Source organism: Labeo rohita, unplaced genomic scaffold (assembly GCF_022985175.1).
Source record: "Labeo rohita strain BAU-BD-2019 unplaced genomic scaffold, IGBB_LRoh.1.0 scaffold_251, whole genome shotgun sequence".
Taxonomy (NCBI): domain Eukaryota; kingdom Metazoa; phylum Chordata; class Actinopteri; order Cypriniformes; family Cyprinidae; genus Labeo; species Labeo rohita.
In genome coordinates, this window is record NW_026128781.1 from 39974 (window position 1) to 61917 (window position 21944).

The window sequence follows — 21944 nt, forward strand, 5'->3', positions numbered from 1 at the left end:
GGGGTTGCTGTGGTTGAATATCTAAATAAGAAACGTTCTCATATTATAATTATAATATGAGCGCGTAATGAACCTATGAACCAAACTCATATTTAAACAGCATGCTGTACACATACATAGCTATCCTTATAAGTACAATTTTGGCTGTATTATTTGTGTCCCCTTCAAAAATTGCTATTGAGAAATGTTATGTTTATTTTTAGATGAAATGTTAGATGAAATTTTCTTACATGTAAGACAACTCATTTCTGCGGTTTCCTCGCCTGTGTTTTTGATCAGGCTATTCTGGTCTCATTCATAAGATGCTTAATAGCACCCCTGAGTGTATAACAATAAAAACACAGAAAGCTGTAAAATCTCATCTTTGGCGGGGAAGCAGTTTCTCATAAAAGACGAGATAACTCCTCAGTGGTGGGGAAAGAGTGAAGTGTCCAAAAGGCATGTGCAGATTCAGTCGAGGAAAGGTTTATTCTTTTTAACTCTAGATAACTATAAATGAGACACCAATGTTTCAGGAGTTTACAGAATAGACGCAGAATAGGACACATGGTTATTCAGTAACGTTTTTATTTCCTATTTGAGTTTATTCATTTTACATTTTTTTTAAGGTTAAATTGATTTTTTCCAAGGCATTGTTAGATGCCAGTGTTTCCTGTCATAACTATGCAAACATTTAATTTCAAAACCTTTGTGGTGTCTGTGCTTTAAATTAAATTATTACACGGCTCCGTTTTTTTCTGATTGGTCAGACATGACATTCCATGGTATGTTATTTCCCAATAACAACTGGTAAAAGCTAACAACACAGACTCATCCGGGCAACTTAAGTCGGCCCTATACACTTGATAGTTTTTCCATTTGGTTAGCTAATAAAATATTAAAGCTCAATTCAATATTATGTGTACAATTTCTTAATTCTGTCATCTTGGTATTGTGGACTAGCTCTATTGTTTCATTCAAATGCAACTGCTACCATTTTGTTTTGTACACTGTAATGGATTATGTGTGAGTCAGGCCTTTCACAAGCTGCCCTTCCCCCTCTCAAGGAAGTGGGCATTTGCATTCTCAATTACCTTGAAAACTGGCTTATCCTAGCTCACTCTCAGGGAAATGGTCCTCGACAACGTAGCCTGATTGGGACTTTAGGTCAACTGGGAATAGCGCAAACTCTACCCTGTGCAGAGTATCTCTTTGCTCGGTGTGGACCTAGACACGCCTCTTGGAGGATCGTGCTTAGTCAGCGCTAAAATGCTTGAGGGCTGAATGCTTTCACCCGCAGTGGTAAATACAATTACGCAAGCCAGAGCCCCCTTTACGAGGTGTCTGTACATCCTGAAATCATCATTTATCTGCTCCATACTTATCGTTCAGTTTTTAAGACAAGTAAACCAACTACTAAGGTTGTTAAGGTGTGCTCAAGTGATAGTACAGAGCAGCGTTTCCCAACTCCTAACCACTGGGAGTGAGGGCTCACTCAACCAGGGGCATGGCTGCTTCAGATATCTAGCAGATATCTGTATAGCTGTGGGTTGGGCTACCCCCAGGACATTTGCCAGATTTTATAACCTGCGGATGGAATGCCAGTTCTTTGACTCAGAAGACTGGCAGGGTGTAGAGCTTGCTCACAGTGCCTCCCCCCGTTACAGGTGGTATATGCACTCATTCAGTCCAGTTCGACTCATTCTCATGAACTATGGACTACCCTTCCATCACTTTAGCACTTCACCTAGCGAAGTTCGGCAGCTCCTCCGTATGTTGAAGAGTAAGGTCTTGGGTGTTGGAAGGTTACAAGGAGGAGAGATGTATTTGTTTGTGACAAGTTGGCTTATTAGCATCTGCACCCCTGTGGACTTGTGACGCAATTCGGCAGCTGTAGTGTTTAGTATAAGGACCCCTAATGCCATTACATTCGAAACTATGTCAAAGGGAACTATTAAAAGAATTACGTGTAGTAACCAACAGAGCAAGCAAGCAGATGCTACACTGGGCTATTTATACCCAGATGTTCGGGGCATGACCAGCTATGCAAAAGCTGCACACCAATTGTTATTGGCCCTTTTTTTCAATAATGTTAGAGATGTTTGGGCTCCCAAGAGCAACCCCTAGTGTCTTTATATTCAACACAATGTCTCCATTCCCTCCATCAGGTAACAAAGGTTACCATACGTAACCAAGACAAGTCTCTTGATTGCTTCTGTTGTATATTTTGGAAACCTGAATAAATCAGTTTGGATACAGAAATGGAAAGACGCGTGTAGATACTTTACTGACAAAGATTTTTACAGAATGATGGAATTTATTTCTTTTATTTAACTTTTATTTTCCCTGCCATTGACGAGATATCTCATCAATTAAGAGACAACGCTCCCCCGCGATTGACGAGATTTTATGGCAATGGAAGGATCAGAGAAAATGTAGATCATATCACACATAATAATGAAGAGGTATACATCTGGAGGTGCTGATGAACTCCGATCAGTCATGTTTTAACCATTTTAAATCCGATCAGGACGAAGTAGTCAGTGAGGGAGATGCCTTTATAGAAACTGAAATTTTTAGTTGTGTCGTAGATAGACCGATAACCCGTCGATACATACATAAATGTATATCTTTGTGTTTGTGTGTGTATATACAAACGTATGTATGTATGTGTGTGTGTGTGGAGAGAGAGAGATAATATGTGTGTATTCATGTATTTGTGTGTGTGTGTCTGTTTGTTGAATGTAATTTCAATTATTCATTAAACTGCATCCATGGCCTAATGGTTAGGGAGTCCGTCTTGTAACTAAAAGGTTGTGGTTTGGAGTCCCAGGTCTGGCAGGGATTGAGGGTGGAGGGAGCGAATAACCAGCCCTCTCTCCACCCTCAATACCACAACTGAGGTGAGTCCCTTGAGCAAGACACCAAACCCCCAACTGCTCCCCGGGCGCTGCAGCGATAGCAAAATGGCTGTCCACTGCTCCGGGTGTGTCTGTGTACACTTGGATGGGTTAAATGCAGAGGACAAATTCCAAGTATGGGTCACCATACGTGGCCACACGTCACATTCTTTCCTTTCCTTTCCTTTCCTTACTATTTACAGGTGAAAGAATGTGACATCTGAATGCATTTTCCTTGAAAATGCACTGCTTTGATAAAAACTGCATTTTTCTGTTTTTTTTGTCCAAAATGTTGTATTTCTGATTAAACACAAACTATCTATAATGCTTACAAGAAAACATCTTAAAATATTAACAGAAGTACAATTACATCATGCCACATTTAAAACTTTATATAATTATTCATGTATTTGCTCAAAACCCATGTATTTTGCTTAAAACATAATATATATAATAAATATAATATAATATAATATAATATAATATAATATAATATAATATAATATAATATAGCACTTGTGCTCCTAATTCTAAAATAAATTAGGAGCACAGTCAAAAATTTCAGGAGCATTCTAATCAATAATCAAATTTTGATCAAATATTAGTCTTCCCATTACGAGACAATATTTGACTCCTTAAAGTGATTTACAGGAAATTTTGTTTTTACCTTTGTAATGGCATTTTTCTAACTTTATTAAATGTCATCTTTTGTCAAATTCAAAAAATATATATTTATACGTTTTTTTAAATTTCTAATTAAAACAACAGAATAAAAACAAGTACAATAAGAATAAGTTACCAATCAAATTAAATAGTATTCAAATTTAAAAAAAGATGCTTTAAAATGAAAGTAAAACTGCCAGTAGGTGGCGGCAAGTCACTGATTTTACCACTGAATTTAGTTTGAACGACTGATTCATTCAGGAATGAAGCAAGTGACTGTTTTAATGAATAGGTAATTGAATCAGATTTGTTTAAAAAAAAACCATTCATGCATAAACAAAACAACACTGTGTTTGAATGGAGATGCGCAGCAACTCAGCTGTTACTTTATTTGAAACAATTTTTGTTGACGAAATAGAGCAATATCAGGCAATAGTGTTCAGACAATGCAAGTCACTTAATATTAACTTCTTGTTTAGTGAACTGTTGTATTAAATCAATATCATTTGCAAACTCCCTTAATCAATAAATCTGTCTATCTCCTTTCTTCATCGCAATCTTCCATTATAATCAATGCAGCTCATCCACAGACAGCTGGTTATAGGTTATAGGTTCATGCAGGGCTACGCAATGTGCGCATCAGCTCGCATGTTAAGATTTTTTTCTCGGGCTACCCCATCTCCACCCCAATCATTAACGCTGTTTCATTTAGTCTTTCACTGCGCATATAGGAACATTTTTGAAATGACACCATTCTACTAAACAAAATTTTTCAAATTTATTTAAAGCATTTTCAAGGACCTATATTTGTTTTCAAGTACTTTCCAGGCCTTGAATCCATGTGTCTGATATTCAAGTACTTTCAAGAAGTGTGGGAACCCTGCCATCTGTTCTCAGATACTCTCCTAATTAGTTGATGATCTCAATCAGATGTGTTAAATAACGGAGACATGCAAAATATGCAGAGCAGTGAACCCCCAGGACCAGGATTGAGAACACCTGTTCTACAGTGTTTGTTTACACTGGTTTTCAAAACAGCGCCACCACTCTATCCTTTTGTGCAACAGCAGTTGCTGTGGCCATGTGATGTAATGCTCAAATCTTATTGGATGGCCGTGTTTTCGCTTTGTGAAACTGAAAAGATTTGTCAGACTGGTGGAAAAAAAAACATTCGCTTTTTCAGTGCGTGGATGTTCGCGTTCTGTGTGGAAGCACCCATGGGAATCTGTTGTGTAACAATATTGGACAATCATTTTATTTATCTATTTATTTTTCCACAAGTAGCACTGAAGTTTTGTTTCAAGATAAAGCCATATTGTTTAAATCAAAGGTGGCACCTTGTTTTGTGGATTCTAGTTAAAGGATTAATCGAACATGTCACCAAGAGAATCAGAAGAATAGAAATGTGTCTATGCTTTGTATTATTATTTCAAGTGCTTTAAAGTGTGTATGGATACTCACCCCTGACCCCTTAGTAAAATAATTAATATAACTATTATATATGTTGTAATGCATCTATTAATCTGTCTAATAATCTATCTCTTACAGTACACTATGCTCCAATCCAGATAAGAAATGCTCAGACTGGAGTCAGTGTTGATATAAATGCTGAAAGAGGTGCAAGTGTAAATGCTCCTATATTGACTGGAAACACCATAACAGGATCAGTACACATTTATGGCTCAAATTCTGCAGGAAATGGTACATTTACATTACTATGGCAAGACATGCTACTAATACTAACATCTGAGTAAAAACTGGTAATATTATAATCTCAGTAATTATAAATAGGACTCACATGATTTAGCATCATTTTAATGCTATCTCATGCATATTTTCTTTCTTCTCACAGATCACCAGAAATCCTCTGAGACAGCAGAGAAAGACAGAGAAAAACAAGGTAAATGAACAACATATAGAACAGAGCAGAGGCAAAAATTGCAACAATAGTCAGGGCTTAATTTGTGGCAGAACAAGCTGGATCCAGCACCTCATTTGGCGAATCCCTCTGCATGTGTGCGAATGAAAGACGTTCGTGCTGACCTATACCCTGCATATATTTAATAAAAATTAGTGCGCTTTACATTTCAAGTCCCCTGTACTCAAAATTTGTATCCCTTAAAACTGATCTTTGATCATCAAAATTACGTTTAAATGTTTTTTCTACAGAATTTGCTTTTGCCTTAAAACAGCTCAAATGTAACTCTACCCCCCTTGCCTCATTTACTATATGCTGATCTATGATCAAGCAAACTTTTAACAATACCAATGCATGCAAATTCCTTAAAATGAACAACAAAATGTTTTTTGTTTGTTTTTGTTTAACTTTTGCCTGACATTGCTTTAAAGGCAGAAATGGGAGTCTGATACACAAGTTAATTTATTACTGGTAAATGCACTTTTATGTGTCTTATTTACAATGAATATTTAATATTTAAATTATTATAATATTTAATATTTATAGTTAAGGCATGGCCATAAACTGTATATTTTCAAACACTTCTTGAGAGAGTAGTATTACTTTAGGGTGTTCTCCTTGATTTTTATTCCCGCCATAAGTGAAATAAAAATGTCCTGGAAATATTCTAGAAAAGTCCTGGAAATGATCATCGAAAAAGAGTGGGAAGCCTGACTGTGCAAGAATATAAGATTAATCAAATATTATATTTTTATCTTAGTAGGTTTATTAAAAATATATCAAATAAGCATTAATAGTATTAATTTACTTGAGAATCTTATATAATGTTATATAAAATGTTGACTTGTTTTTATAAACTGCAAAAAAAATAAAAAAACTTTTTTTCACACTCTGAGTTTGGAGCAGTGTTAAATTACACCAAATATTTAGCTGATTTTAAAATGTGAAAAAAAGTCTTTCAGTGCAGAAGAACTTAAGTAATAAAGACTTGTTGCTTCTGTTGCATCTCAGTTCTTAAAAGTGCTAAAGGAAAGTCAGAAAATATAAAAGCAAAGAGAAGGTGAGAAGAGGTTTACCTGTGTAAAATAGCTTTTTTTCTAACAGTCCAATACACGTGAAGGCAGCATTCTTCATTACAGTAAGCTACTTTGGCATGTTGGTTTGCCTTTGAATCCCAATAATTATAATCGGTTTGCCTGCACCAGTAACTTTTTCATCACTGTCAATTTTTTTTTTTATGATTACAGAAATTTTGAAGCTACAAAAATTCTTGGAAACTCACAAATCAAAAATGAAGGAGAAAGCGGAACATATTTTTGAGTGCAAAAAAGAAAATGAAGTACATCTCAAGGATGTTTACACAGAACTGTTCATCACAGAGGGAGATATGAAAGATGTCAATAAGGAACATGAAATTCAACAGATTGATGATGCTCTGAAGACTCAGAAATTACAGGACAGACCCATAAACTGCAATGATATATTTACATTATTAAGGAGAAAAAATAAGAAAAAGATTGTGCTAACTAAGGGCATCGCTGGAATTGGAAAAACTGTCTCTGTTCATAAGTTCATCCTGGACTGGGCAGAAGGAAACGCCAATCAAGATATACACTGTGTGTTCCTGCTTCCATTCCGAGATATTAACAGCATTAAAGACAGAAAGGTCAATCTTCATGAGTTCCTACAGGTATTTTATAATGAATTAATAGGCCTGGAGAAATCAAAGTTATATACAGAATCTAAACTTGCATTTATATTTGATGGACTTGACGAGAGTCGACTGCCTTTGAATTTTGAAAGCGGAATATTGAACAGTGTTGAGGAAAGGTCGTCTGTAGATGTGCTGTTTACAAGTCTGATTAAAGGGACTCTGCTTTCATCAGCTCTTGTCTGGGTGACCTCACGACCAGCAGCAGCCAATCAGATCCATCCTCAGTATGTAGGGTTATTCACAGAGGTGCGAGGATTTACTGACCAACAGAAGGAGCAGTACTTCAGAAAGAGAATCACAGATGAGACTCAGGCCTCCAGAATCATCTCACACATTAAAACATCTCGTAGTCTCTACATCATGTGCCACATTCCTGTGTTCTGCTGGATCACGGCCACAGTACTTAAAAATATCCTCATTAAGAACAATCCAGAGAACATCAGCACAACACTCACCGAAATGTACATTCACTTTCTGCTGATACAGATGAACATGAAGAGCCAGAAGTATGATGAGAAAGCTGAAAGACAACGCACAAAGCTTTTACATTTAAATAAAACAATGATTTTGAAGCTAGCCAAGCTAGCATTTAAACAGCTGATGCAGGAAAACATTGTGTTCTATGAGGAACATCTGGAAGAATGTGATATTGATGTAAGTAAAGACACTGAGTTCACAGGAATGATCGCTGAGATCTTTAAGATGGAAGATGGACTTCATGAGACAAAGGTCTTCTGCTTTGTGCATCTGAGTGTTCAAGAGTTTCTTGCTGCAGTGCATGTGTTCCTCTGCTACCTGAACAAGAACATGCAGGAGCTTTGCTATTTCCTTGATAAACCAGAAGAAAATATCACATTGCAGGAGTTACTACAGACAGCTGTTAATAAAGCCAGAGAGGAAGAAGAGTCAGAGAGGAAATCTAGACCTGTTCCTGCGGTTTCTGATGGGCATTTCACTGAAATCTAGTCAATATATGCTTAAAGGCCTGCTCACACAAACTGAAGACACCACAGAGAGCATCACACTAACAGTTGAATACATTAAACGAGTACAAAACAGGAATATCACAGATGAAACTTTAGTCAACCTATTTTACTGCTTACTTGAGCTCAAGGATCATTCATTATATGAGGAAATCCAGAGTTACCTGAGTTCAGGTGAACATCCAGGAAGAAAACTCTCAAGTTCAATGTGCACAGTGCTGACCTACGTACTGCTGATTTCAGATAAGGTGCTGGATGAGTTCAACCCAAAGAGGTTCACATCACCTTCAATCTACAAGAGACTCCTCCCAGCTGTGAGATGCTGCAAAAAAGCTCTGTTAGTAATTTCACTGGCTGATATTTTGTTCTATATCACTAAACAATTAAATGTCAAAATAAATGTGAAATATTTTCTTGTGCTTATGAAGAGTACAATACACTGTTGAAGGAAAAAATTGAACATCAGAAAATCTAAACATTCTAAACATTCTGTTTTGGCAGATTTGACAGCTGTGGTTTTGATGAAACATGCTGTGAAACTGTGTCTTCTGCTCTACAATCGTCAAACTCCCACCTGACTGAGCTGGACCTGAGTAACAATGACCTGCAGGATTCAGGAGTGAAGCTGCTTTCGGATGGACTGAAAAATCCGCACTGTCAACTGAACATACTGAGGTTTGATATGTACATTCACTGAATCACTATGTTCAGATATGTGGATAAATAAGTGTTTCAAGTGATATTTCCCCTGTCTGTATTGCAGTATGATTTTATCAGTGGCATCTTCTCTAAGATCACAATGCAGACAGGCAATGCCTACTAATGAGAACCTGATGAGAAAACATTCAGGGTTCCCAAGCATCCTGGAAAACCTGGAATTTTGTAATTCAGTTTTCCAGTTATGAGAATGATATAATACCTAAATTTCCTTAACAGTATGTTTCACAGAACTGCTTCATGTTAATACTTTTGAAATTATTACAATAGCTTTATTTTCACTTACAATTTTGCTACAAAGATCATATTGCTCTTTGTTCTTATCTCATTTCAGTAGGAAAGATTCAGTGAGTTAAACTGGATCAGTTTGATTCATGAACAATTTGTTATAAAAGTAACCCTCAGTTGTTGAGGCCTTGGAGATATTGTGACAGGTCCTGACACTCTTAATGAACTATAATAGATTTTAAATGATTTAAAGTGCTTTGTTATTGTATTGTATACTTATTATAAAATGTTATACTTATTATACAAGTCTAATTACACTGTATTTAGAAGAAAAAATGCACAGCAGATATATATATATATATATATATATATATATATATATATATATATGTATATATAAAACAGAGTTGGGGTCAATTCAGGAATGAACTCAACAATTCCAATTCAAAGAAGGAAATGGAATTGGAATTCAACAACAATTACAGGTAACAGAGTTGGAATTGAATTGGAATTACAGGAAGTGGAATTCAATTCAGGGAAATTCCACTGAATTCCATTTATTGCTGTTTCTGAGCATTTATTTGTGATTGTATTTAGAGACATACATTTGAACTTTATTTATGATGCTTTACAAATACCAAGTAATGTATGAAATAGAGTTAATCAAATGCAAGTAAATAAAAATGAGAACTGTACATTATGAATTAATAATTGAATGACAGTGGTGAAGTTTCTGGATGTACTATACATTCAATATATGATTACCACATAATATATGTCTCAACTCACAAAAAAATGAGTCATGTTCATTCATGTATTTCATTCACTTTTTATTGCATCGAATTATCATCATTCCTGAAATTTGGCATCGCTAAGATTGCATCTCTCAGGCCTAAATATCGCAAGTGGAATTTAGTGGAATTTATTTGATTTCAATTCCTGACATTCCAATTCAATTCCAATTCCATTTCCTGTTAGCTGCATGCAATTCCAATTCCAATTCCATTCCAGGAAGTGAATTGGAATTTACCATTCATTCTCAATTCAATTCATGAATGGCCCCAACCCTGATATATAATATATATAACTATCTGATAAATTCACATTAATATGGCTAATTGTTTTGTTCTCTTCACAGGCTGTGTGGGTGTAATCTCACTACTCAATCCTGTGAAAGTTTGTCTTCAGCTCTACAGTCCTCAGATTCTGTCCTGAGAGAGCTAGACCTGAGTAACAATGACCTGCAGGATTCAGGAGTGAAGCTTCTTGCGGATGGACTGAAGAATCCAAACTGTCAGCTGGGGATATTGAGGTTTGAGTTTCAAACACTTAATTTATTTATTTTTTATTTATTTATTTTTTGCTCCAAGTTAATTACTAAAAAAACAGCTAGGATTTATTCTGAATGCAATTAATGTGCTTTTCTTGTTCAGATTTTCCATATGCAATCTTACTGCTCAGTCTTGTGGGAGTTTATCTGCAGTTTTACAATTCTCAAACTCTGTGCTGAGAGAACTGGACCTGAGTAACAATGACTTGCAGGATTCTGGAGTGATGCTTCTTTCTGAAGGACTGAAGAGTCCAAACTGTCAACTGGAGATGCTGAGGTAAATGGTTTTCCCTAAAATAATTAACAAAATGCTACCATAATAAATATTGTCAACAAATCTGCTCTCAATGAAATACCAGAACAAGAGACAAAAAACATTTTCAGTTATTTCCTTATACAAATGTCTGTAGATTTGCATTGTATTGAGATTAAAATGTCAAAATAATTTCTAAGCAAACTACAAAACTGTTGCATTTTCAAAAAATAGCTTCTAAACAAGCTAGTAGTCTTATCTAGCGGCTGTGTGCAGGACACCTTTGGAGAGTATATGAAAAGGGTGTTATTTGCCAGATGGCCAGTAGTTTTTTATAAATTCTAACAATGCATGATTGTGAGCCACTAAGCCACAATGTCATATGGCTTAGTGCGATTATCAAACTGTGAAGGTTGTGATGTAATTATAGAAATGCATAATTGTATACATATACAATGTAAGAGTGAAGTGTGATACTGTATACACACAAGAAACTCATGTGTCAGATTGACACAGTTTGCTGTAAATGCTGCTCACAGGAACTCATCTCTGCTAGCGATGTGAGTTTGGGTCACTTATAACGTGGATTTTAAAAATAAAAATACACCAAAAATCTTCCCAAATTTGTAATGGGAAATGTTTATAAATCTGTTGAAACATCAAGCAGCTTTAAGGTTTTTCTTGGATTTCTAAAATATTATAAATCATAAAAAAATTTTATATACTTTATAAAATTAACCCTATCACACGTGAGTTTAAAGTATTCTAGCTGAGCCCCCGGTTGAGTTTTTTTAGGCGACCATTATTTTAGAACATATCGCCTTATTGTTTCCATGGCGATGCATCATGATTGTCACGTGACACAACGCAGCCACAATAGAGCTGTAAGACGCAAGGATCGATTTTAATTTGTTTTTCTTTTTTATTATTAATATTCACAAACATGCTCAATAGATTCTGAAATTTATGATATTCCAATTCTGAAATATGCGAAAGTAAATGTATTTGGAAGATCACGGGTGTGATCGTACACTTCAGGGACCAGCCAAGAATGATCACACCGGTGTGACTGTACACGTCAAAGGGTTAATAAAAGCTCTATTGCAACTATAATGTAATACATTTTAACTATTTGCAAATAATATTTTTATTTTTAAAATATGTACATATTCACTCTTAATTGTTTACCTAATATGCTGCAAATAACTATAAAAAGTTGTGTAGTTTATGTTACTGGATGTTGCTAATATTAATTTACTGTTTGCTGTTTCTGAAAACTGTAATACCCTGCCTGAAGCTCCAAAAATAACATTTTTTAAACATGTTGTCATTCAAACAACAAACTGGTCTGGGTGTAATGAAGTTTCCCTTCAGTCGTACTCTACGATGTTACATCATGACTGATGTTTGTGGGGTCTTCCTTGGGAGCCCAATCACCTCTGATCTTAGAAGAAAAAGCCAATGAAATTTGCAGAGTGGAATTTGTGCAACCACTCATTCAGATTTTTTTTCGGAGTCGATCACAATGATCCCGAATGCACAAACTAAAAGAAAGAAAAAAAGAAGAATCCTTTGCTGTAGAAGCTCTTCGGCTGCGGTTGAAATCATCCTTGTGCTTCCCTTGCACCTCCAGCGGAGTACTGCCTTCGAGTGCCACGGTCCTTCCCTGGGCAACCAGCTAAAAGAGCAAATTTTCTCAGCTTACATGGTCGTCGAGAGCCTATCATTCGATATGTCTTTCCGACCGTGTACTTCTGGATGCGGTAGCTTTCTGACTCCTAGTGACGGACACAATCGCTGCCTCACATGCCTGGGCCATCAGCACGCTGAGACAGTGATTGTGGATGGTACATCCCCTTATTGTGAGCACATGTCCATGAAGAGCTCACTAGGGCGTAGAAAGTACCTTTCAGCGCCCGTACACGTCCGGGCTCTTCCCTTCTCACTACCCTCGATGACGGGGCAGCCAGGAGGTACGTTGACATCCCCCAAGTGGAGCGTGCAGTTGCAGTTCATTTATGCCCGCAAAATGCTGCCACCTGGAGGAATCGTCTGCGCCTCCTGTCCAAAGCCTGTAAGCCAGGGGTGCCCAACCCTGCTCCTGGAGATCGATCTTCCTGCAGAGTTTACTTCCAACCCTAATCAAACACACCTGTCTATAGTTATCAAGTGCTCCTTCAGATCCTAATTAGCTGGTTCAGGTGTCTTTGGTCAGGGTTGGAGCTGAACTCTGCTGGAAGGTCGATCTCCAGGACCAGGGTTGAGCACCCCTGCTGTAAGCTTTCGTTGGCTCTCGCTTCAGGCCCAGGCATTGAAACAGCTGCACGAGGGTAGGCCTGACAGAGGGTTAATGCAGGAGCTGCTGTGACCGACTTCGTCCTCCGGGTGACCAAGGTCATGGCGCGGTCCCTTAGTCAGGTGATGTCTACCATGGTAGTCCAGGAGCGCCATCTCTGGCTGAACCTGGCGCAGATGACCGACGTCAACGAAGTTAGCTTTCTTGACACGCCCATCTCCCAGGTCAGCCTCTTCAGCGTCACTGTCGAGGACTTTGAACTGCAGTTCTCGGCGGTCCAGAAGCAGACGGAAGCTATTAAGCACATCCTGCCCCAGCGTCCAACAAGCCAGCGGCGTCCAGGCCTTCATCTGCTCGTCACAGAGGGCGCCTCCCTGTTGCCTCTACACCTGCTCCGCCCCCGCCACCACCTAAGGAGTCTTCAGGTCCTCAGCGAGGGCATCGAGCTTGCCGTGGGAAAGCGGCGCAGCCTGCTCCTCAGGCGTCAGCACCCAAGAACACCCGCAAGACTGCAAAGCGACCCTGAGATCCCGGAGATGGGAGAGATTGCTCTGCAGGGGACCAGCACATCTGCAGGGGTTTGTACTTTCCCTGCCCACCCATTCACAAAAAGAGCAATTTTCTCTATCTCTGGGTCTCTCTACCTGGGTTCGAGTCCTGAGTGATGCTGGGCTTCCTCAGACTCGGACTCGGAGTATACATTCGCCACCTCCACGGGATTGAGATCGGAAGGTAAGTGCTGCTCCTCGCAGCTCGACTCTTCTCTGGGACACTGCGCCTTCCATGTTGAATCACCCTCCTTTCCCCGGCTGCCCCACTGCCAGTATGTCACCCGGATGGTTCTACTCGGCTACGCAATCTAGTTTGCGAGATGCCCGCCCAGGTTCAGGGGCGTCTTGTTCACATCTGTCCCCTTGGACACAGATGCCTCTGTCCTGCGTGCTGAGATTGTGGTTCTCCTGGCGAAGGACGCAATAGAGCCTGTCCCTCCAGCCGAGATGGAATCGGGATTCTACAGTCCCTGTTTCATCGTACCGAAGAAGAGTGGTGGGTTACAACCTATCCTGGATCTTCGAGTTTTGAATCAGTCCTTTCACAGAATGGCACGTTCCGGGTCGGTGTTACCCCCGAAATGTCACCGCCTTTTCAGCCCGTGGACAGACCTTGCGTTCCTTTGGGCAGGAGTGCCCTTAGGCCAGGTCTCGAGGCACGTGATTGTCAACACAGATGCCTCCAGGACAGGCTGGGGTGCTGTATGCAACGGGCAAGCAGCTTCGGGCTCCTGGACAGAGCCTCGAAGAGCCTATATCACCGGTTTCATCCGGTCTTGCAGCGGAAACGTGCTAATCTGGATGGACAACATGGCGACGGTTGCTTACATTAATCACCAAGGTGGTTTGCGCTCCCGTTGCACGTCGCAACTCGCCCGGCATCTTCTCCTTTGGAGTCAGATGTGGCTCAAATCGCTATGTGCCGTTCATATTTCAGGGGAGCTGAACCGTGCAGCCGACGCACTCTCACGACAGCTCACTCTGCCTGGAGAATGGAGACTCCATCCTCAGGTGATCCAGCTCATTTGGAGTCGATTCGGAGAAGCTCAGGTAGACCTGTTCGCTTCTCCAGAATCCTCCCACTGTCAGCTGTTTTACTCCCTGACAGAGGCTCCCCTCGGCATGGACACACTGGCACACAGCTGGCTCCGGGGACTAATCAAGTATGCCTTTCCCCCAGTGAGCCTCCTTGCACAGACCTTGTGCAAGATCAGGGAGAGTGGGGAGCAGGTCTTGTTGGCTGCGCCTTATTGGCCCACCCGGATCTGGTTCATGGAACTCATGCTCCTCACGACAGCCGGAGGAGGCAGACCCAGCCTTAGCGTTGGTGTGTCCCGTCCCTGCACTTCGCATCTACGTGGACCGCACCCGGAGCTTCAGACGCTCCGAGCAGCTCTTTCCACGTTTTTTCTATTGTGTTCCCTTACCAAAAAAAAAAAGGATAAAGAAAAAGAATTGTCCACATGATGCACATTTTGTCATTGTGCTCCACCCCCAACGGTCTGCTTCAGTCTCTGGCATCACTGGTGGGCCCCCTTTTAGCTGGCTCTCAGGACGTTGGGCAGGTTACGTATTGAGTCAATTTGTTCTGGCATGCTTGCCTGTCAGTATTTGTCCTCAATTATGTAACGTAGTTCAGGCTTGTGGCGTTTTCCAGAGGGACCCAATAGACGTTAGTCATGACGTAACATTGTACAGTACGACTGAAGGGGAACGTTTTGGTTACAGCTGTAACCCTCGTTCCCTGAAGGAGGGAACGGAGATGTTACGTTCCTCATGCCACAATCCTGAACTATGCTGGAGATGCCGGGTGGTTCTCGGCTCCTCAGCAAAAACCTGAATGAGTGGTTGCCACTCGCCAAATTTCATTGGCTTTTTCTTCTAAGATTGGTGGTGATTGGGCTTCCAAGGGAGACCCCATAGACGTCAGCCATGATGTAACATCTCCGTTCCTTCCTTCAGGGAAGAAGGGTTACAATTATAACAGAGACATTCAGCAGAGCAGAATGAAGAATGTCAAATAATGGGGGGAAAATTTGTCCGTAATTTGTGTGTGCTGGTCAGTGTCTGTGGTGCTTACAGTTGAGAATAAAAGTGAAGTTAAAAGTGTTTTCAGTTTACATACATTTAGAATAAATCTCATGACCAGTCTGAGAACTAATGCTGAGGTCTGAGGATGTCCTCATAAATGCATTATAATAAATGAGGCTTGTGTAAACAGCATATGTTCCTATACTTCTACTTGTTCAGTGCATTGCTCTGTCATCTGAATGATTAGAATATTTCTTTGGTGTCATTGTATATGGGATGTTGTGTATTTTGAGAAGACAATGTTTATGTGTGGTTAGTGAAAAACTAAAAAGTCGCTGAAATAAGACCATAAAACACATACAGAACAATTATTCACAATACATTTGAGAAATGGATAGAAATGGATGTGGTAGACTACAGTTTTTGCTATAAAATGGCCATATGCAAGAGAGTTCTTCTTCTGAGGTAAATCCTGGGTTATTACTCTCAGCGCGTCTTCCAAAAACAAAAAGTAGCCAAAATGAACATGATAAAATCAAAATGGCAGAGAGCGCACCCCAGAGAAAATTAGAAATAGAGCTATCAAGGGTGACAAAAAAGACTTTGGAATAAAAATAGGAATACACTGAAATAAGTATAAAAATCTAGGAATTACGTTCACCTTAATACAGTTAAACCTACCAATTAGTGATTAAAATCTGGGACGAAGTTGTGGTTAAATAAGTCTGTAAAGTGTTTTGTCACATTTTTGCCCAAATATCTAAAACTCTGTAAAGAATATTTGAGAGGCAGAAATGCTGATGAATAATGCAAGGCATCATTTTACTTTTATTCAAATTTAGCTTATAGCCTGAAATTAGACCAAAATCTGCTAATAGATTCAGCACCAAGGGAATGGAGGCACCAGGGGCAGGCACATATATCAAAGGATCATCTGCATATAGAACTGCTCCCCTTTGAATGCCAGCCATCGCACTGGATCTTAACACTAGAACCGCCACGGGGTCAATTTTACCCGTACCTGTTATTTAAATGTACATAACAGATTTTCAGTAAAACACTCAACTCTCCCAGTCATTGACTTTTACTAAAATTGTGTAATTTAAAATCCCCTGGTGTTAAAAAGTGTTTAGATAATACCAGATCGAAAAACTGAGCATTTATACCTAAAAGCGCCATCGTGGGTCAAATTTATCCAATATATAATGCATGTATTTTCGTCATAATCTTGCCGGTTATGTTTTACATTGTACATTGCTAGGTAGCGCCTTTTACTCACTAAATTAGTGGTTATCAGTTTCATAAATAAAGTCAGTATGAGTAAAAGAAGGCAGTTTATTGATGCTGAAGAGGTATTAGAAGCACTAAATACCATGATTATTGGAGAGTCTGTTATGCGTCCTGGGTCGCATCAGCATTTGACGGCTCATCTGACAGCGATCTCATATTTAGATATTTTACCCTAACGTTACACATATTGTTAAAACTTTGGATTATTTATTTAATTTTTGTTTTGTAATTTCTATTGTTTATTACCCTCTACTGTGTTGCTATTTATTCTAGTCTGTCCGTTTCCTGAAAAAAAAACGATCTATGTAATGAATACAACCTTTTTTTTTTTTTTTTTTTTTTTTTTTTTGGATTACCCTAAGTTTCTTTGTGTTGTTCTATTTTTCAGATTATAAATGATATAAGTAAACAAATTGATCATTGATTAGGTGAAGCTCTGCACTTGAGTTTGACATCGCATCATCATATGCAGTGTGCGCGAGTTATTATTACACATTGTTGTCTATGGGGTATTTTCGTAATTTAAATAACATGAATTGTCTTAATTTATTGAATAATGACAACGAATTCTAATATTACACCACACAATTATGTAGTTACTTCCTTTTAATTCCTTTTGTCAGCGCAGCCTTGTTTATGTTAAATTGACTGTTATGAAAACGGACTGTAGCCTGCATAAAAATCTATAAACATAAAACAACAGGGCAAAAATATAAGTTGATGACTAGACAATCTTTTTTTTATGACACTAGACACTTCTTTACCCGCATGGCGGTTTTAGGTATACAGCGACCTCTGGCGGTTCTAGTGTTAAAGCAATTGCCAGAAGCTCAATGGCTATTGCAAATAGCAGAGTGGGCAGCCCTGTTTAGTCCCACAACCAAGAGGGAAATAATATTATTTGTTTGCACACAGTGGCATATAAAAGCACAATGTGCATAAAAGCCTAATCCAAGCTATAAATTAATCAGGAAAACCATTTCTTTAGTGTGTAAAACAAATAGCTCCACTCGACTCTATCAAATGCCTTCTCAGCATCCATGGCGATGACTAATTCTGGAGATACATTCAAAGATGAAGAGCACAGAATATTCAGAAGGCACCTATTATAAAAAGAGTGTCTATTTTTTAATAATTCCTGTTTGGTCTGGTGAAATTATCTGCAAAAAAATGCTTTTCTTACTTAGATTTTTTGTTTCCAGCCAAAATGTCTAAAGTAAAAACTTTTTTCTTTTTTTTTTTTCAAGTTCAATTCAAAATTAAGTGTGTTTAATTTAATCTTATTTCAAAAAGAAAACAGGATTATTTTACAGGATTATTATCTCTACAGATAATGATTAAACAACTCCAAAAACAGCATTACAGTGGGGGAAAAAATTATTTGCTCCCCTGCTGATTTTGTACGTTTTGCCACTGACAAAGAAATGATCAGTCTATAATTTTAATATTAGGTTTATTTGAACAGTGAGAGACAGAATAACAACAAAAGAACACATTCCAAAAATTCCTTGTCAAGGAGAATGATCTGATGAATGGTGCTGCAAACCGCCTTTCCCTTTCTGGCTGAAGCGCTATTGGTTTGTGCAGCTACACAAACATAAACAAATCAGGCTTCCATTTGGAGTAAAACAGGACTTTTCCCCATACGCATCTTCGACACAATGAGAGAGACCGTTTGAAAGGGAACTACTTTTTGCTAATATTCTTCCTAATAATCAATAATAATTCATTTATAATTTATGATGTGCATTGATTTTCACTTGTATATATCAGAGAATTATTACAGAGACAGCTGGCGTTAATGAAAGAATTTGCAGCTTTACTCGCAAAATACAATTCCTGTTCTGCAATAAGGTGAGAACCAGACCCATTATAAAACTAAACATATTTGTATTATATATTTGATTGAATTAAATTAACTGAAAAGTGTAGTGTAGTAGTAGTAATAAAATATGTTTGCATTCGCAATGATGACGGTACCACACACAAACGCACTGTTCTGTGCTCCGTCTACAACGGAGCTCTGGCCCTGCTCTTTCAACTGGGCCCGGGACGGCTAAACAAACCGCGCCCGAGCATGGCACGGAACGCTTACTCTTGTCAAACAAACACGCTTAGGCACAGTTCAAAACGTCTTGTGTGAGTACACCTTTAATTTAGTGATTGTATATTATTTTTCAAAAACAAAACATTTGAGTTGTCATCTCAGTATTGCGGTTGTTCTGACACAATGTGAATGCAATATATTTCATGCTAATAGGGCTTTTATTTTGAAGTGCAGCACCACAGGCAGGAAAGGAAAAATGGGTGTAATCACAAATCTTTTTGGCATCTAATGAATGAGTTTTTACTAGTAAGAATACACTCATGAAGCTCTGTAACTGGAATTGTTAACAGTAAGAACTTAACTGGAGAGCTCTCGAATTCAAATATTAATAGCACATTTAAAAAACATAACACTTAAAAAAACATCTCACAAAAGTTATAGTTTGGTTTTGTTTTTGTAGTGAACACTTGATATATGTTTTTTTTTTTTTTGAGTGTTTAAAGAAAACATACCTGTTGCGGTACATTTTATAAACATTGTGAAAATACCAAAGTAGCAGACATCCCTCCCTGCAAAAGCTCATTTCAGTGACGACTTTTATTTATTATAAATTTCTGAGCACATATATGGTATCCTGTCAGCAATAACATGTCCGTGGGTTCTTTTGGTTACTGTCAGTTTAAGTGCCGGCGATGCGGTGTAGCCTCATATTGCTATGAAAAGCAAAGTAAGAAGCGAGTAAAAAATCTAAAAATAAATAAAAAATAAACTGAAATTATTTCAAATATTTTGCAAATAAGACAAGGATATCACTGACCATAAACTGCAACTTCCCACTTTATCTACTTTAACTTTCAGTGATAATTTTCATATCACGGACGCTAAACATTCTTGCAAACTGTCTAAACTGCATTATACATGCTTACTATATCACATGTGTCTCTCTCTTGCTGAAGTGGCACTCTTTCATCTTGCTCGTTCTCTCCTTTGCCTCCACGATTTTCGGGATATTGTATCTAATTTGCAGGCATCAGGTAGCCACTATGAATATGCGGGAGACTCCTGGAGCTTCCAGGAGTGGTAATGTCTGAAGTAGTATGTCAAGTATCCCACTGGTTTACTATGGATGGCTTACTGTTTCCGGTTAAAATTGAAGTGCACACAATAACAGCTAATATTGCCCACAACCTTTGAAATAATGAGGACTCAAGGAAAACTACAAACATAGCAGATGTGTGAGATAGATGGACAAGTAGAGAAAGGGGTTTGAGTGATTAACAGTTCATAGCTTACCTGAGGGAAAAACAATTATTTAATGTTATCCACATTATATTTCATCTGCAACAACACTGTGAATTATTATAAAGATACATTTGGCCTTTAATTTTTAATTCCATTATTATACAAACATGACTTGACTTGACTGACACATCAGTGCGCTTCTTTGTTTCTCTCAAATACAGTAGAAAATGAAATGAAATGTTAAAGGTGACAAGATGATTGACAGGGCATTTTAAATGGTAACAGGATGCCCTATTACTGAAGTGCAGTAAACATTCTGTAACAAATATTACTGAGCATCAAAATGTTTTTTAATGTTTGTGCTGTTGTATGCTTTTGTGTGTGTGTGTGAACTTGTTTTTGCTACATTGTGGGGACCAAATGTCCCCACAAGGATAGTAAAACCTGAAATTTTTGGTCTGCAGTCCCCACAATGTTAAAAAAGTATTAAAAATAGTAATTGATGCTTATCTAAAAATATGTAACGATGTAAACATGTTTTCTGTAAGGAGTAGGTTTAGGGTTAGGGTTGGGTTAGGGGATAGACAATATTGTTTTGTCAGTATAAAAACTATAGTCTATGGAAAGTCCCCACTATTCACAAAAACAAACGTGTGTGTGTGTGTGTGTGTGTGTGTGTGTGTGTTAGGGTGGTGGAGTGTTGAGTATGTAATGTGTGACTAGCATGGATGACTTCTCTGTCGCATTCAAAATGCATTTGCAGTGTCAACAAGACAACATAAATTTACCTTAATCTCTTGTTCTTCAACATTTTGTTCTCCTCTAGTGACAGTCTTCAGTGTGTGCTTTGCAAGGTCTTCATGGTAGAGGTGGATAAAGTATACAAATCAAATCAAGTAAAAGTACAGATACCCTAATGAAATATTACTCCAGTAAAAGTATAAAGCACTCCTTTTCAATTTTATGAAAAGTGTTACGGAGTGAGAGATGCATGAAGTGGGCGGATCTAAATGCAAGCTTTTATTGAGGGACATCGACAAAGACATGGTCATATAACAGGCTGGGTCAGACAATGGCAAACAGGTATGTGAGGGAAAGACAAAAGAGTAGTCCGTAACGCAGGCGAGGGTCGATCCATGGCGAACGCAATTCAAAGGGATAGGCAAAAAGGGTAATCTGAATAGACAGAGGAGAATTCCAAAGGGCAGGCAGCGAGACAGACTAAACGATATAACAATGCGTAAATACAAGACTTGAATGACTAGAAACAGGAACAAGGCTAAACTAGAAAACACAAGGGGAAGTCCAAGGCTTACATACAGTGTGTGATTGGATGAAGGTGATCAGTGCAATGGCTAGTGGGAAACGTAGTCCGGGGTGTGGTGTAACAGTCTGTGTAATATGAATGGCAAGGCGACCTCTAGTGGTGAGCAGACTGGCGTACAGGACCAGATTCGTGACAAAAAGTACAAAAGTACTTGATTTTTAATGTACTCAACTATTACAAGTAAAAAATACTTATTGATAAATGTTTAATTTGCGATTCTATTCTCCTGCCAAAAAAACATAACTATTATAATCATTTCTAAAATTACTGATAATAAGTGGGAAAAAAAAGATTTGTAAAACATTTACAATTGATGAGTAGTTTACACTGTAGATTAGGGAGTGCAGAAAGTGCTGTAAATGGCTTGTATACACCTACAGATCATTTCTAACAGGTAAGAAAGATCTACAAATGATGTGTAACACATTTACAAGTGATGAATTGTTTACACTTTAGATTAAGGGATGCAGAAAGA

At 38.3% G+C, this 21944-nt stretch overlaps 1 pseudogene; it reads left to right on the forward strand.

Moving 5' to 3' along the window:
- The first annotated feature begins 1572 nt into the window (after positions 1–1572).
- LOC127159792 (NACHT, LRR and PYD domains-containing protein 12-like) overlaps positions 1573–21944 on the forward strand; it is a 43318-nt pseudogene continuing 22946 nt past the window's right edge.